Source organism: Medicago truncatula, chromosome 7 (assembly GCF_003473485.1).
Source record: "Medicago truncatula cultivar Jemalong A17 chromosome 7, MtrunA17r5.0-ANR, whole genome shotgun sequence".
Classification (NCBI taxonomy): Eukaryota; Viridiplantae; Streptophyta; class Magnoliopsida; order Fabales; family Fabaceae; genus Medicago; species Medicago truncatula.
This window is the reverse complement of record NC_053048.1, coordinates 32,901,000-32,917,102: the sequence shown is the minus strand read 5'-3', so window position 1 is coordinate 32,917,102 and position 16,103 is coordinate 32,901,000.

Here is a 16,103-nt window from a genome sequence, read left to right as displayed (position 1 = left end):
TTTTGTTTGCAGTAATAAAAACCATTTTTTTTAAAAAGTAATTTGGTTTGTTTGGATGTAACTATATAAAATGAATTTTTTGTTACAAAATTAGTTAAATCTTTTGACTAGTATTTTGTTTTCTATCTTCTAAAAAAAATCTATTTTTTGAGAAGCTGCTCTTAACTGCTTCTCATTTGAAGCTATTTTTCAGATTATTTTGTTTTTAGATTCTGAATTTTTTAAAAAGTTGTAACAAATAGATGTAATACTCTTCAAAGTGATTATTTTTAAAAAAAAAAATGAATTTTTTCATAAAAAAACTATAACAAATGGGGTCTAAAAAGCATTCTACCTAACATAAGATGCACCAAAATAGATCACAAAGCAAGATTTACATGTTTTGTCTTAGGCGCCAAAATGATAGTAGTTTTATTTTGTCCAAAAACTGATGAATTGTTTTTTCCTCATGGTTGCAGAGGCGGACCCATCGTAGGGTTGAGTGTGACTATAACACATCAGATTATTACCCTTTTTTTTTTTTTCCATATAATAAACCTAAACAATTCATTATATATAATAGGTTTAAATGTGTCATTTGTCCCTGCACTTTCATCAGATTTTGGCATTGGTCCTTGCACTTTTTTTTTGTTTGGCATTGATCCCTGCACTTTGTAAAAATATTGGTATTGGTCCCTCTGTTAACTTTCTGTTAAAAAAAAACACAAAACCAACGGAGTGCCACGTGGCACCAATATCAATATTTTTACAAAGTGCAGGGACCAATACCAATATTTTTACAAAGTGCAGGGACCAATACAAATAGTTTTGTGTTTTTTTTTAACAGAAAGTTAACTGAGTGACCAATACCAATATTTTTACAAAGTGCAGGGACCAATTCCAAACAAAAAAAAATGTAGGGACCAATGCCAAAATCTGATGAAAGTGCAAGGACTAAAGGCATATTCAAACCTATATAATATATGTTGTTAGTATATTCTTATATATGTTTTTCGCACATCCTAGCGGTACATTCCCACTTAATTTGAATTGTGTGTTCGCGGTTCAACTCCTTGTGCACCCCTCCAATTAATTTTATTTTGAGTAGCTTATCTAAAAAGACTACAAGAAACATTACCTTTTGTTAGGGGCAAATCCCTTGTCAAAAGGACAAAATCCCTGGGAAAATGGACGTTTGTGAGGGAATTTCCCAGGGGTGGAAGCAGTGGCAAAAGCGCTCGTCGCTAACATTTTGCCAGGGGTTACACCCATGGGAATAAAACGAGGGGTTGAACCCCTAGCATATGGCCTGACTTTGTCCGCGTCATAATCCCTGGCATATTCCCTCACTTTTTCCTACAATGTGCAGTCGTGCTCTGACTGCACTAACTACTCTGACGCGCTAGTGAAAGGTCAAATCAATCCAGCAAAATATCAGGGACTTGCAAGGTGTTTAACCCCTGGCAAACGGTATATATTTTTTTTAAATGTTTTATTTATAAAACAAATTGTTTATTAATTAATTAAATATTTTAAAAATAATTTTAATTAATAAATTGTATTTAAATTAATTAAAAAAATCGAATTTATTTTTAAAAAGTTATTTTTGAAATAAAATTAAATGGTTCAAAAATCATTCTAATTAATAAAATATATCTTTTTTATACAAATTAAAATTATTTTTTAAAACACAATTAAATGCTTATAAATAAAGCAACACCACACAAATTTTAACTTGTTAAAAAAACAGCTTTATTTATTTTTTGAAAAAACAGCTTTATTTTTATTATATTCTTAAAACAGATTTTAATTTTTATTATATAACATTGTTACATTGTTTTATTCTTTTATTATAAAACAGTTTTTCAACAATAAACCATTTTAGTACATTCTTTTTTTATATATATTTTTATTTATAATCACTTTTTAAAATTGAATAAATAATAAATTTTTTTAAACAGATTATGTTTAACAAACAGTTTTTTTTTTAAAATATAAAAAAAAGAGTTGCCCTAAATTAGATAAAACAGATTATGTTGTAATTTATGTTTTACTACACAAATTTAAAATAGAGTTTCCCTAAATTAGAAAAAAAAAAATAAAAGAAACTACTTTACTAAATAAACCATATTATATAATATATAAAAATCCACCTAATAACAATATATTTAGCAACATGTATATATTTAATTTTATCACAAAAAAAACATGCATATTTCATTTTATCACAAAAAAAAAAAAACAGCATGCATATATTTATATTTCATTTTATCACAAAAGAACATGCATATATCCCATAACAACATGCATATATTCAGCATCAATTTCTCGACAATTAACATTGAAAAATTCGAATAAAATAAACCAAAATTCATGCATAATATGAAAAACCGAAAAAAAAAATCATAATTAAATTTGTTTTCTTCAGATTTTCGAAAGAAAAAAAAAAACAATTTATGGACAGCTAGCATATTTTAGAACATATCATCAACATGTATATCAGTTATGGTGTTATGAGGGAAAAAAATCACAAACTTGTTGAAGCTTTACAATAGCAGATCTGCAATGCAATCCAAAAACAGCAAGAGTTGGAGCAATAGCTAACCACAGGCGGCGGATAAGTAACAGAACTTCAAATAACATACAAAATAAATAACATTAATAAGTAGTAAAAATTAATATCATGATAAAACATATAATTAATGAAATATTTTTTACCAAATAAATGAAGTTTGTTGAATGTGTTGAGTGAATGTGTTGTGTTTTATGTGAAGAAAATTTTATAAGTGTTGTGAAGTTTGTTACATGATCGGTGCATGAATTTATATAGGGAGCAAAAAAAGCCACGGCCTATCCGAGGGAATGCCCCTCGCATGGTTGGTCAAATCCTAGCATATAGCTAGGTACCAGATAGTAGCAGAACGGCAGGAAAAAAGCCAGGGATTCATGCAATAAACGAGGGGTATTGCCCCTGTCTCAACTGGACCGGACATGCTTTTCAGAGCCTTGTCAAATCAACAAGAAACAAAGCAGAGATTCATCACCTTTTTTCCCATCCCAAGGGCTTTCCTTGGCATATTCCCTTGGTTTTTTCCTGACAGCCACCTACTTTAGTCACTTCAAGCCTGCATGCAGCAGATTCTTGAATTTCAATTTCCCACCTTGCAATAAGTGAGGGGTTTTGTGAGGACAAACCCTTGTGTTATATGCCAGGTAACAATTTCCCACCTACTTTAACTTTCATATGCAAACATGAATGAAAGATCATAGATTTGAAGATTAGGAGGTAACAAGAAAATAAACTATAGATTTAAAACTTGAAATTCATATGCAAATGCACCGAAAGGATAAAAGTGAAATGGAACAAAGAAAATGATCAAATCATTATCTGAAGTTAAATTAAATTACCAAAAGTGAAATTTTACCAAAAAATTATAATCAAACATATAAAATTTAAAGGTGGGGAAATGATGCTTAATCTAAGGTAGGGAAGACATTAAGGAGCCGCTGGACATCCCGACTAGGTCGGCACCCCTAGAGAACTCAAATCTTATGCCGCTCACTCATATATTATATATAGAAAAAACGGGAAAAACTTCACAAGAGGGAGGGGGGCAAACCAAACCCTCAAAAGAGAATAAAAAGAAAAAATTACGGAAAGCGAAAATTAGGTAACCCATCACGGTCCCTAAAGAAATCCCCCCCAAACAAACTCGGGCATAATATCCCACCAAACAAAATCAGTAACAAAATGTCTGTGACTAGCAAGCTTGTCCGAAATTTTACCATCAGGGAAAACAAGCTTCTTAATCAGATCAAAGGCATGAGAGCCAACATTATCATTCAAATAAACTGGACCACCACAGATAGCTCTTGAACCTGCATGAAATTTGGCACAAATATGTTACTGGAACATGTCCCAATCAGGTTGAATCAATTGTCCCATCCATAAGCTATTCGAACAATGAATCATGTTTACATGTACATGAAATATTGCAATAAAAGTAGACTTTGATGGATCAAAAATTTCATCTTGCTGTGTGTAACAAGAACGAACACTATAGTTCACCCTTTCTTTATCAAGTTTAAGAATATCACTGTCTGTTGGAAGAATATTTGCTTTGCCATTGTTTTTCTTATTCAGTTGGGAACATGGCCCATGCTTGTGTACCACATCTAATGATGCTTTTCTTTTTAGACCTCTAATGTTCCAATAAAGAATTTTCATTGAGAAGACTTTGGTAACAGACCCCGAGAGCGGGTTTGATATCCTTTCTTCTTCTTCCGACTGCTTTTAGATACAACCTCGGTAAAACCATCCTCATCTTCCACATTCGAACCAACTAGGGCCTTTTGAATTGTTTCCAAATCTTTAGTAATAATAGGGCAGCGATGCGGAATAACGGTAGCGAAGGGATGCGACTTTGACACAGGTGAGTCAGCAAGTATTTCCTTGGCATCACTTTCACCATCAGATCCCTCCTCCTCATTGAGCTGAAGTGCGACTGATGTGGGAACAATTTCATGTTGTAACCGCTGTTCCGGAGCAATCTCTTTGGGTGTGTCGCTCTTACTGACAACTTCAGCATTATTTTTGACAATCAAGTCAGCATTATCACAGTCATTTCCTTCCTGCACATTGGATTGAGATGCGCCTGTTTGTGATGTTAATTCATGTGGAAAATTCAGCACCGGTTCAGCCACAGTGGGGATATCATTATTACGTACAATCTCTTCAGTAACGTTTTCAAGCGCCAAGCGATACGAGAATGCAGATTTTTCACCTAAATCGGTCACACTAGCGCCAAGGGCTGCAGAAACTTCAGGTTGAATAACTGTCTTAGCAGTTAGCAACAATCAGATCAGAAATTGTGGGAATATGCTGCTCGGGAGACTGCTCTGGCACCGCAATTGGCACCATAATTTCCATCACCCGTGCTGCAGAAACAGATGGCGGCTGTTCAAAAGCAATTGAGGACCCAATGCTGTGAGGATTTTCGAGAGGCTGCCATTGCTTAGTCTGTTGCGGTTTCTGCTGAAAGGTTAGCTGTTTACCTTTGTCCTGTACCTTGTTGGCATTATTGCTATCTTTGTTCAAAATTTGACAGTGCGTGCAAAAATCCGGTAGCCATTCGTACTCAACCTCAACCGGGAAAGCATAACCTTCCCTCTCCACCGTGATTTCATAAAATAACCGACGAGAGAAATCAATATCAACCAGCACTCTTGCATAATGACTGAAAGTGTGTTTCTGCGTGGCAGCATCAATAATAAGTGGGGCTCCAATCGCACCGGCAATTTCCATTAAAGTTCTTTCAAGCCAGTATTCTTGTGGTAAATCAAGTAGTCGTAGCCATACCTGAGCGTGAGTGAGCCTATGAGAGTACTTGTTAAAGTCCTTGGACCAACGTGAAAGTCGCAACAGACCCGGTTTGAGATTAACAGTCCCCAATGCTAAAGAATTGCGCATATCATCATCCGAGGTGAATGAAAATTCGTAGAATCCACGGCCTAGGGAGATTAATTGCCAGGGACATTTTGTTTTCCATTGCTTACAGAGCTTATCAGTAATATCCTTGGTAGTATAGGGCTTATCGCCTTTGTGCAAGAAAAGCCTCCCGTGCATATGATGTTTACCTCATATTACTTATTATTACAATAAATACAATAAACTCATTATCAATTCTATTTTTTTTTATTTAATTTGATGAACCAAATTTAATCAAAAAATTTAACAATTCAAATTAATCCTACAAAATATTTATCGTCATGAGTTACCAAATTTTGGAATTTTCTTTACGGTTTCTCCGTTCAGATTTACTGTATTTTTTAGTTTGACGCTATATTTTATGATTTTCGACAAAACTCTATTATTATTTAACTTAAATATATTTTATAAAAAAGTATAAAATACATAGAACAAATATTTGTCAAAAATAATTGGTTTAATGATTGTATTTATTTTTTTAAATTAACATATAGAAAAATTTATTTAAATTAAATAATATATCTACATTTAGTCTTTCAAAAAAAAATATATCTACATTTTCCTTCAAAAGAAAAAATATATTTACATTTAGTATTGATCTACACATACATTCAACTATGTCCATTCATTTGTATGCAGTTATGTCCATTTTAGTAATTATACATTCAAAAGCAATTTTGATCAAAACTATTCAAACATCCATTATGTTTAATCAATCATACATTATCGTCTCCAAACATAAATCAATTCTCTCTAAATCAATTATGGCAAGAGAAAATGGAAAAGAAAAAAAAAAGGAGGGAAGCAACAGAAAGATAAAACTCATTTGGTAGAATGCTCAAAATTTGATTTTGTTAGTGCATTTATTTTCGATTGCATGGTTATTATTTACTAGACCATTGACCCGTGCTAACACACGTGTCATTTAAAAAATATAATATTCACTGAAAAAATAAGACACTGTAGTTCGCGTGAATCTAAAAATTGTCGTGAATCAAAGCAAAATGTCAATATCAAAGACTTTGTTATTGTTCCATAATTCTAGTACGTAGTTCCTGTTACTTTAAAATAACATATAATTTTGAAAGGGAAATTGAAGTTCGTTGACATGCAAATAGTTTCAATAAGTAAGAAAATGAACAGTACACAAAAAAGTCCTACACATTACGGAAAACTTCTCTGTAGACCACATTTGATGCAACATCGATATCATCGCCGTCGTCGTCAGCAATCAATATTTTTAAACCACCCCTCGAAGTAACCCGTGATATTGCGACGTACAACTGTCCATGTGAAAAAATAGGAGACGGTAGGTAGACACCAACATGTTCTAGCGACTGACCCTAACTCTTGTTAATAGTCATTGCAAATGAGACAAATATCAGAAACTGCCTTCGTTTAAATTTGATAGGAATTCTATTATCAGATGGTGTTAGCGATAACCTTGGAATAAACATCTTCTCAACGATATTAGAACCAGATATTACCCGTTCTTCGAGCACGAATTTTCCCATCTTTGTAATGATCAATCTCGTACCATTACATAAGCCCAAACTTTGATCCATGTTCCTGAGTAACATGACAGGTGCTCCTACTTTCAGTCGCAACCGATGATTTGGAAATCCGGACGCCACAATGGTGTTGAGGAATTCAGGAGTGTGGATGTCATCTACGGCGTCACCATCTATGTTTTTATGATAAGGTGTATCATAACTCAAATAGATTTTTTCTTCACCAGGAATCAAGTTGAACACATAATCATTAACCTGTTCAACAATGGTATTCTTTGGCGCCAATATTTTGCTTTACCAATGTTTCCTAACAAATTTGGGTAAGTGCTATCAACGATAGATGCAACAGGATTACCTGAACTTGGAATAAGCAAGTCGGACGGGATAACAACAGATATGTCGACATCATTGATTTCCCCAATTGGGTAAGTGCTTCGAAACAATGCTTGTGCATCATTGGCGCTTCATCCCATATGATAAGTTTAGCCTTGATCAGCAGCGATGCCAACGGTGTATTTGGTGTAACTCCACACATAGAGCATTCGTCTATTGTAAAAGGGATACCGAATCTTGAATGTGCAGTTCTTCCATCGGGTATAAGCAAGGCAGCAATCCCACTTGATGCACATGCCAAAACAATCCCACCATCAGACCTCAAAGCAGCACATAAAGCCCTCCAAATAAATGTTTTCCCAGTACCACCATAACCATACAGGAAGAACAACCCAGATTTGTCTTCCTTAACTCTTGTCATTATTTTATCATATACATTACGTTGCTCTAAAGTCATGGTTGACATCATCCGGTCATGTTGAGCAGCTAGTACAGGCCTATTATAACTCATCTCATCGTGAATCAACCTACTCTCGACATCCGGTACTAAAGATGCATCCGCCTTTGGCATTGGAGGAAAATCAGACAAACTCTTTCCAAAACTTTGCAACATCGTTTCTAGTTCGGCCAACGCATACGCCTTCAACTGCTCATGAGTCAACCGTAAATTTGGGAAACAAATAAGGTTTGTTAAAAATCAGCGTGACTTGTAAATTGAAAATATCCATGTAAAAACAACAATGTTCATGTCATTTCTCATAATAAACAGACGTGTCGATGCATGTTATTTTTTTTTTTTTAAACTTGAACAAATAAATTTCTGTGATGTAAATAGTTTTTCCTTCATAATATAAGCAAACTATGAGTATAACAAATATTTGGCACAAACATGGAACCAAAATTAGATACACGAATGTCATTGCATGTAATCTGAAGAAACAACCGTATTTATATTGGTTTAAATACATACACATGTAAGGTGAGAAATGGATAATTATTTGAAAAAAAAAGAAGGAACCAATATAATTCATATGTAATTACAAAAAATAAATATGCACTAAAATTATCCTGGAGCTCCAAGAAGCCGCCTTTGTTTGTGGAGTATGTCATCAATTAAATTTTCGTTTGTAGAATTCCACACGACCTCTGGTCTGGCAAATTGATCTGTCACCATCAGTGCTACGAATAGTCTACGTAAATAAATACCAGTGCCCCAAAGACTGGCTTCAATTATCGCGTCTATAAACTCCTTGTCATCATCGAGTAACCCCATAGCGAAGCAGGCTTCCTTGAAAGTATTATATTTGACATCATCGACCGTCTTCATGTCATTGAAAGATGTAGGACCTTTGATGTAATTCAAGAGAGTTCTTAGGTAAAACCTTTCGCCGGAACCAGGCGGAGCAAAATGGACCCGCCCTATCGAAAAACCACACCGTCTAGGAGTCCATTCGTGGTCTTTTTCCTTCCACACGAACTGGGTCGGGAATTGATTGTAAGTCAAATTTCTAGCTTCTGGATACTTTTCATTTGCTTTCATCCAAGCCAAAAACTTTGTAGTTTTTCTATGCGATCTCTCAATGACTTGTTCAATGTCGTCGTTTTCTTCGTACAAAACTGAATGCTCATTTTCCAAATGATAATTTAAGCGTTCCACCGAAGGTTCTCTATAATTTATGTCAAAAGAGAATATTCTCCAGGCCGCTTCACATGCGGACAAATACCGACAATCATAATACATCTTTATCTCATCCAAACTATTTTCACATCCATTACCGTAAAAGTTTGCGGTGACGCGATCATGTCCTTTGTTTACATATTTGAAAAGGTACTTGATTGACCGAATTTGGTTGCACCACTCTACATTGATATGGGCTTTGTACTTCAAGAGGAGTGTTTTATTATACGGCACAACAAACCTATTATCTGCAAAGCACTCTCCTTTTTTTACATAAACTCCATTGTCCCTTCTCTTGTAAACTGGATAACCATCTTTATCGATCACAGTTTGATCAACAAATTTCATTGGAAAGTGCTTGCTACATTTATTATTTAGCATGCTAGGCGATCTTGTGTTTTGGTCACCACATGGGCCGTGAATCATGAGCGTAGTCACAATATTAAATAACTCCCCATCTGTATCTTTGTTTGGAATCTCTGCTGATATAATCTTATCAAGATCCTTAGGTTTCTTGCACCGATAAGTTGGCTTCAAAAACACCAGTATGTGTGCATGCGGTAGTCCACATTTTTGAAATTCAATAGTATATATAACTGTAAACATAACATGGAAAATCGATATAAGCTAACTTCATGGTAAATTAATCCAAAAAAAGAAAGGATTGTACAAATGTCATTTAACTTCGTGGAAGATCGATATAAGCTAACTATAAAATATTGAGTATAAAAGACCTCTTACAAACATTATATTTACGTTGGATACGCTAAAAACACGACATGGATTAACATCCTATTTCATCAATGTGCTGAATGGAACCAATTGAAATATATTCAAGTGTTTGCATCGTGTTTTATATATAATATAAGGACAAAATAGCGATACAACTTCCACCTATAAAACTTCCACCTATTTAGTATTTTTGTTCACCATTTGCTTTAGATCAGTTTGTATATGATTATTGTAAAGTATCTGTAAAATGAAAAACATCAGTTTGTGTATTTGTATTATTATATATTTTTTACTATTTAGGTGATCTCCAAAATCTGTCATTTTAATTTTAGATATTATTTACCACTTTCCTCTATTCAATGTAAATTTACTTCGCTCTTGTCAGGCTAAAGGAATGAATTATTTGCACAACAACCATCCTCCCATATTACAGATGTCCTAACATAAGAAACTATAAACATTGAATATTGATCAAATTTACATTTTCATCTTTGACAACTCAAGCACGACTTAGACTATAGATCAAAGACAATTTGTATAACAGATTTCATAATAAAAGACATGTCAAGCATTCTGTCTACTTAAAAAGGAAAAGATGTCAAGTCACCGAAGAAAAGAAAGAAAGAAAAAATATTTAGCAGAAACATCAATAGTCTCTACAAAATTAAGGTAAACCTCGTCATGGATAGAGTGACTTTGGAGGGGTGCATGTTAGGCTTGCACTCCACAATTACCACGAGTTAATTTTGAAGTAACATTCATAAAAGCACAATATGGATCTAAATCTCTATATCTATTGCTTTTTTAACATTCAGAAAAATATTAACATCTTTCGGAGGTAGATCGAAAAATAAATTTTGTACTTTTAGAGGTCGAAGCGCTGATAAAAGACAATGATAATAAATTTTTGAAATAATACTTATGCCAATGAATAAATTTATTTAGGTGGACTGGAAAAAGTTTCCATAGATAAGCAAATATAGCTGACAGAGCAACTTGAAGGAAAAAGGTGCAATACGTGTTAGTAGGATATGTCGGTTTAGCAATAAAGAGTATTAGTTATCAGGATAAGCACAAAAAAGTGGAACAAAATTAGGAAGTGGCCAACATTTTAGGATAAAGATTAATATGAATAAAATGAAATTAATATTGTTGATGGGGCACTTTGTTTTACTTAAGAATTGACATGTAAATAGGGAAGGGGCGCAGAACAAAGGGATCTAGTTGAAGTGGAATAAAATTATGCTCAACATTTTTGGATAAAGATTAATATGTATAAAATGAAATTAATATTTTTGATGGGGCATTTTTTTTTGACTTAAGAATTACCATAGTTGACTCGCCAAAACATAGATGTGGATTAAATGTGTAGTAGTTACTTGAATGAGAGGAATTATGTTTTTTAGTTTGTTTCCACCCAAAACATATTTTAGAGATGTGGATGAAATCCCCTACTTATTTGAATGAGAGAAATAAGGATTTTAGTTTGTTTCCACCAAAAAGTTACTTTAGAGATGTGGATGAAATCTCTTAGATACTTGAATGAGAAGAATTAGGATTTTTAGTTTGTTTCCACCCAAAATATATTTTAGAGATGTGGATGAAATCCCCTACTTATTTGAATGAGAGAAATAAGGATTTTAGTTTGTTTCCACCAAAAAGTTAGTTTAGAGATGTGGATGAAATCTCTTAGTTACATGAGAGAAATTAGGATTAGGATTTTAATTTGTTTTCACCCAAAACATATTTTAGAGATGTGGATGAAATCTTTAGTAGTTACTTGAGAGGAATTAGGATTTTTAGTTTATTTCCACCCAAAACATATTTTAGAGATGTGGATGAAATCCCCTAATTATTTGAATGAGAGAAATAAGGATTTTAGTTTGTTTGCACCAAAAAGTTACTTTAGAGATGTGGATGAAATCTCTTAGTTACTTGAATGAGAGAAATTAGGATTAGGAATTTAGTTTGTTTCCACCCAAAACATATTTTAGAGATGTGGATGAAATCCCCTACTTATTGGAGTGAGATAAATAAGGATTTTAGTTTGTTTCCGCCAAAAAGTTACTTTAGAGATGTGGATGAAATCTCTTGGTTACTTGAATGAGAGAAATTAGGATTAGGATTTTAGTTTGTTTCCACTTAAAAAATATTTTAGAGACGTGGATGAAATCTTTAGTAGTTACTTGAATGAGAGGAATTAGGATTTTTAGTTTGTTTCCACCCAAAACATATCTTAGAGATGTGGATGAAATCCCGTAATTATTTGAATGAGAGAAATAAGGATTTTAATTAGTTTGTTTCCACCAAAAAGTTACTTTAGAGATGTGGATGAAATTTCTTAATTACTTGAATGAGAGAAATTAGGATTAGGATTTTAGTTTGATTCCACCCAAAACATATTTTAGAGATTAGGATTAGTAATTGTAAGTAATAATGTTACTAAAAGTGTCACCAAAAGGTAGTAATTGTTACTAATAATGTTACTAAAAGCTATGCTACTAAAATGCTTCAATAACACAGCAATGCTACTAAATATAGTTTGAGCAGCACAAACACAAATATATAAATCAAAAACTAAAGCAAGCAAGACTAAATTATTTCTGAAATTCAAGGGACATTTGCTAAATTCAAAGACAAAAAAATAGATGCTTCCAAAACTCTAAGAAACTAAAACTTAAAATTCAAAGTGGAAAGGTGTTGCACAATTTATCTAAACATGGACTAATTGTAAATAACATCAAGGTAGATGGTATCATGTGACCCAACCATCGGAGCACCCCCTCTGATCTCACACCTTCACGGAGCCTGCGAGCTTCCACAAACCTATTCCAACGCCATCCTATCTTGAAGTGTTCATAAGGAAAAGTTGCAAAAGTTAGCTCACACACCCATAAGTTAGCGCAATCGTCGATAATATTCACAGTTGTCTTGAGTGTATCAAGCATTTGCGGAACATTGCCGGTGTAAAGTAGAATCTGCAAAATTAGAAATCCATGTAACTTATATCAACTAAGCGGAAAAGGAATAAAAGAAGTTAAAGAATAAAAGTGGATCAGTCAATATTGCATAGCGCCCAATTTGATCTCCAAAATCACCGCCAAACATGTTTGGCAAGCATACTGCACCCTAAAAAAATAACAAACAAAAACATCACAAAAGTTGATAAAATAGAATGCAAATAATTAAGAATAGGTATATTTTGCAAAAAACACATACAGCATCAATGTCATATTCAACGATATATGATCTGTATTTCAGTCTCAGCTTGTTGATTGCTTTGTCAAGATCGGAAATAGGGTTTTTCACCAACGGACCTACAAAAGATTAAAAGGGATGGAAAGAATGATTTATACTTTACAACAGCAAGGAATAAGAGCAAAAGTCTATATATTTAGTATAAACCAGAGTGAAATGAAGATATGGTTACCATGAGGCAGTAGTTTGACAGCAAAGTCTGAATGTTTCTGGAAGCCATGTTGATTAAGAAATTTCGACTTAAGAGAAAGGTATGGTTTTAGAAAGAGATTTCGGTTTAGGAGAAAGGATTAAAATATATTGGTGAGAGTTTGGAGGGGAGTTAGGAGATATGGTTTATGGAAATCAATTAGATAGGTTTTAGGAGGAGCGAAGTTAGAAAATCATTGTTAGAGTGTGTTTGGATGGGGGAATGTTTTGAGGGAATGTAATGTTATGAGGGAATTCAAATACTTTGAGGTGAATTCCATTGTTTGGATGGGGGAATGTAATGTAATGTTAAGGAAATGTAATGTTATGAGGGAATTCAAATACTTTGAGATAATTGCCTAGAATTTTAAATTCTTTAAAATTTCCAAATTACCTCATCCAAACACACTCTTAGGGTTTGGAGGAGGGGAATTAGGAAATATGGTTAGGTTTTGAAGGAGGGAAAAGTTGCTAAAATATTAGTTTAAAATATTAGGTTAAAATTAGGGCAACAAAGCTTTGTTTAGGAATAAGAGATACTCCCTCTGTTTTAAAATTTGTGTCGCAGTCAATCACTTCACACATGTCAATGCACAACTTTGACCGTTAATATTTTCAATTATCTGAAGTAAAAAATTATAAAAAATTAATATTTTGAAAATATTTATTGAGACAAATCAAATTATAACATTTTACATGCTAATATTTGTATTTATATATTAGTTAAAAAGCATGGTCAAAATAAATCATGTGAATAGTGCGCATTATACAAATGTGACATGTATTTTGAAATGGAGGGAATAATATATATAATTAAGTTAACATAATCATTAGTTTTTGTGGTTAACCAATCTTTGAAGTTAGGAATGATGTTTAAACTTTTTGATGAAATGCCCCAATGAAATAAGGTTTGAGGTTTATTTTTAAATTCTTTATAGGTAGTAAGATGAGTTTGGACTTTTTTTTTTTTTTTTTACAAAAATAAATGTTATTTATTCATTCAAATTGATAGAGTATATCGATAAATACAAATTCAAATTCGCTAAAAACAAAAAGGATGAATCTGTGAACAAACTCACATCATCCATGTTAATAGCACGCATAAAACGACAAAGTACCTAGGCCTACAAATATGACTAATATGACTATATTCATGTCTCCGGGATACTCATGTCTCCGGATCTGCAACGTTGACGACGCCAAAGTCATTGTCATTGATCGGATCTGCACTTGCTCAAAGCTAATCTTTCAACCTGAATCAAATGAACCCCGCACTAAGACAGAAAATCAAAACAAACAGAGTCGTTCAGAGACGATGAAATCACAAAAACAAACGAAAGAAAACAGAAAATATGTGAAATAGATGGATTTAGACTTTTATTGCCTATATATATATATATAGTTAGGATCCGCTACACCAGGTATAAGTCAAAAGACTTACATCAAACCTTAACCATTAAATTTATTTGATCACACGGTTAAAAAAATATTAACAAAGGAAACAATAAGAACACGGTACACTAGATCACCAAAAAGAGTTACACGTTGAACATAAACACCACCATTGCATAACTAGCTTGAATCACTGTATCAGTTTATTCTTGCCCGATCATCGATTAATTCACAGCTATAAACATCATGTTCTTTTATTGAATATCTTTCTACTAATTAAGCTACACATGATTCCACATTTGAAACTCAAGTGACCTAATTCTCTGGTTTGTTTCAATGTTTTCCTTTTCTAAGAAAGTATTGATTTTCACAATTCCAATTGTTCCTTTCACAGGTGCAAAGTGACAAAATAACTCCAATGAAAGATTTAACCACCGTTCAATTTTTTAATTGAAATAAAATTGGGCCAATCTCTCTATAAATACTGATTCTAAGAAAAGGGTAACAATTGATGCATTTTTTTTTCTAAGAGTTCTTGATTTTACCGTGAAAATATGTAGTATGCAAAGGATCCAATGCTTTAGAGGATAATTGTTTTCTTGTCATAATGGCAGATTGGTGTGATGGGGAGAGGTTAACCAGGGAAGAAGAAGATCTTACGATCAATTTATTTTTGTGATCGAGTGTGATGTGTTCTTGTTGTAATTTCCTTTGTTGATATATTTTTAACCGTGTGATCAAATAAATTTAATGGTTGAGATTTGGTGTAATTAGATCCCAACTCTATAGTGATCCCACCTCATCAGAATCTAAGAATGCAAATTCTCACCATCACAATCCTATTCCTACTTATTCTGATCCCATCTCATTTCTTATTTAGTTTTTACTCTTGGTCAAACTTGATAACATCTTGGATCCAATAAACGTTTCTTAGAATAAGATATCCAATTAATTCCATTTTGTGTGTGATTATATGATTCTTCTTTCCATTAAAAGAAAACAAGAGGCCATTCTATACACATTCTTAAATCTACTTAGCAACCATGCCTAATTTTTTTTTTTAACAAACTAAAATGAGATATATTATAAACGAAGATGATTCATCCCACACAAGGCATGCAAAAGGTGAAGCAACCACAAATATTTACAAAGTCAAGGTGCCGAAATTATGAAGGCACCAACATAACAGACAAAAAGATTACACGTGACACCCATATAAAGGAGCGGATGTTTCCACCAGTCATGATAACTATAACTAAATGACACATGTTATGATTTCAACCACAAGAATGAATTTAGCTTAACTTTTTCAATGAGAATAGAAGGATTAGAAGCCTTATTTTGAAAGACAAATTTATTTCTTTCCTTCCATATCATCCAAAGGGAAGCAAACCAAATAATCATTAGGAATAAATGAGAAAATCTTAGCATTCCCGCCATATTTGTAAACTGAAGGAAATGATATCGATGCTCACCAGAAGGAACCGAGGAAATACTAAACCAGTGCCACACATGGGACTAAAGAGTACACTAAAGAGTACCG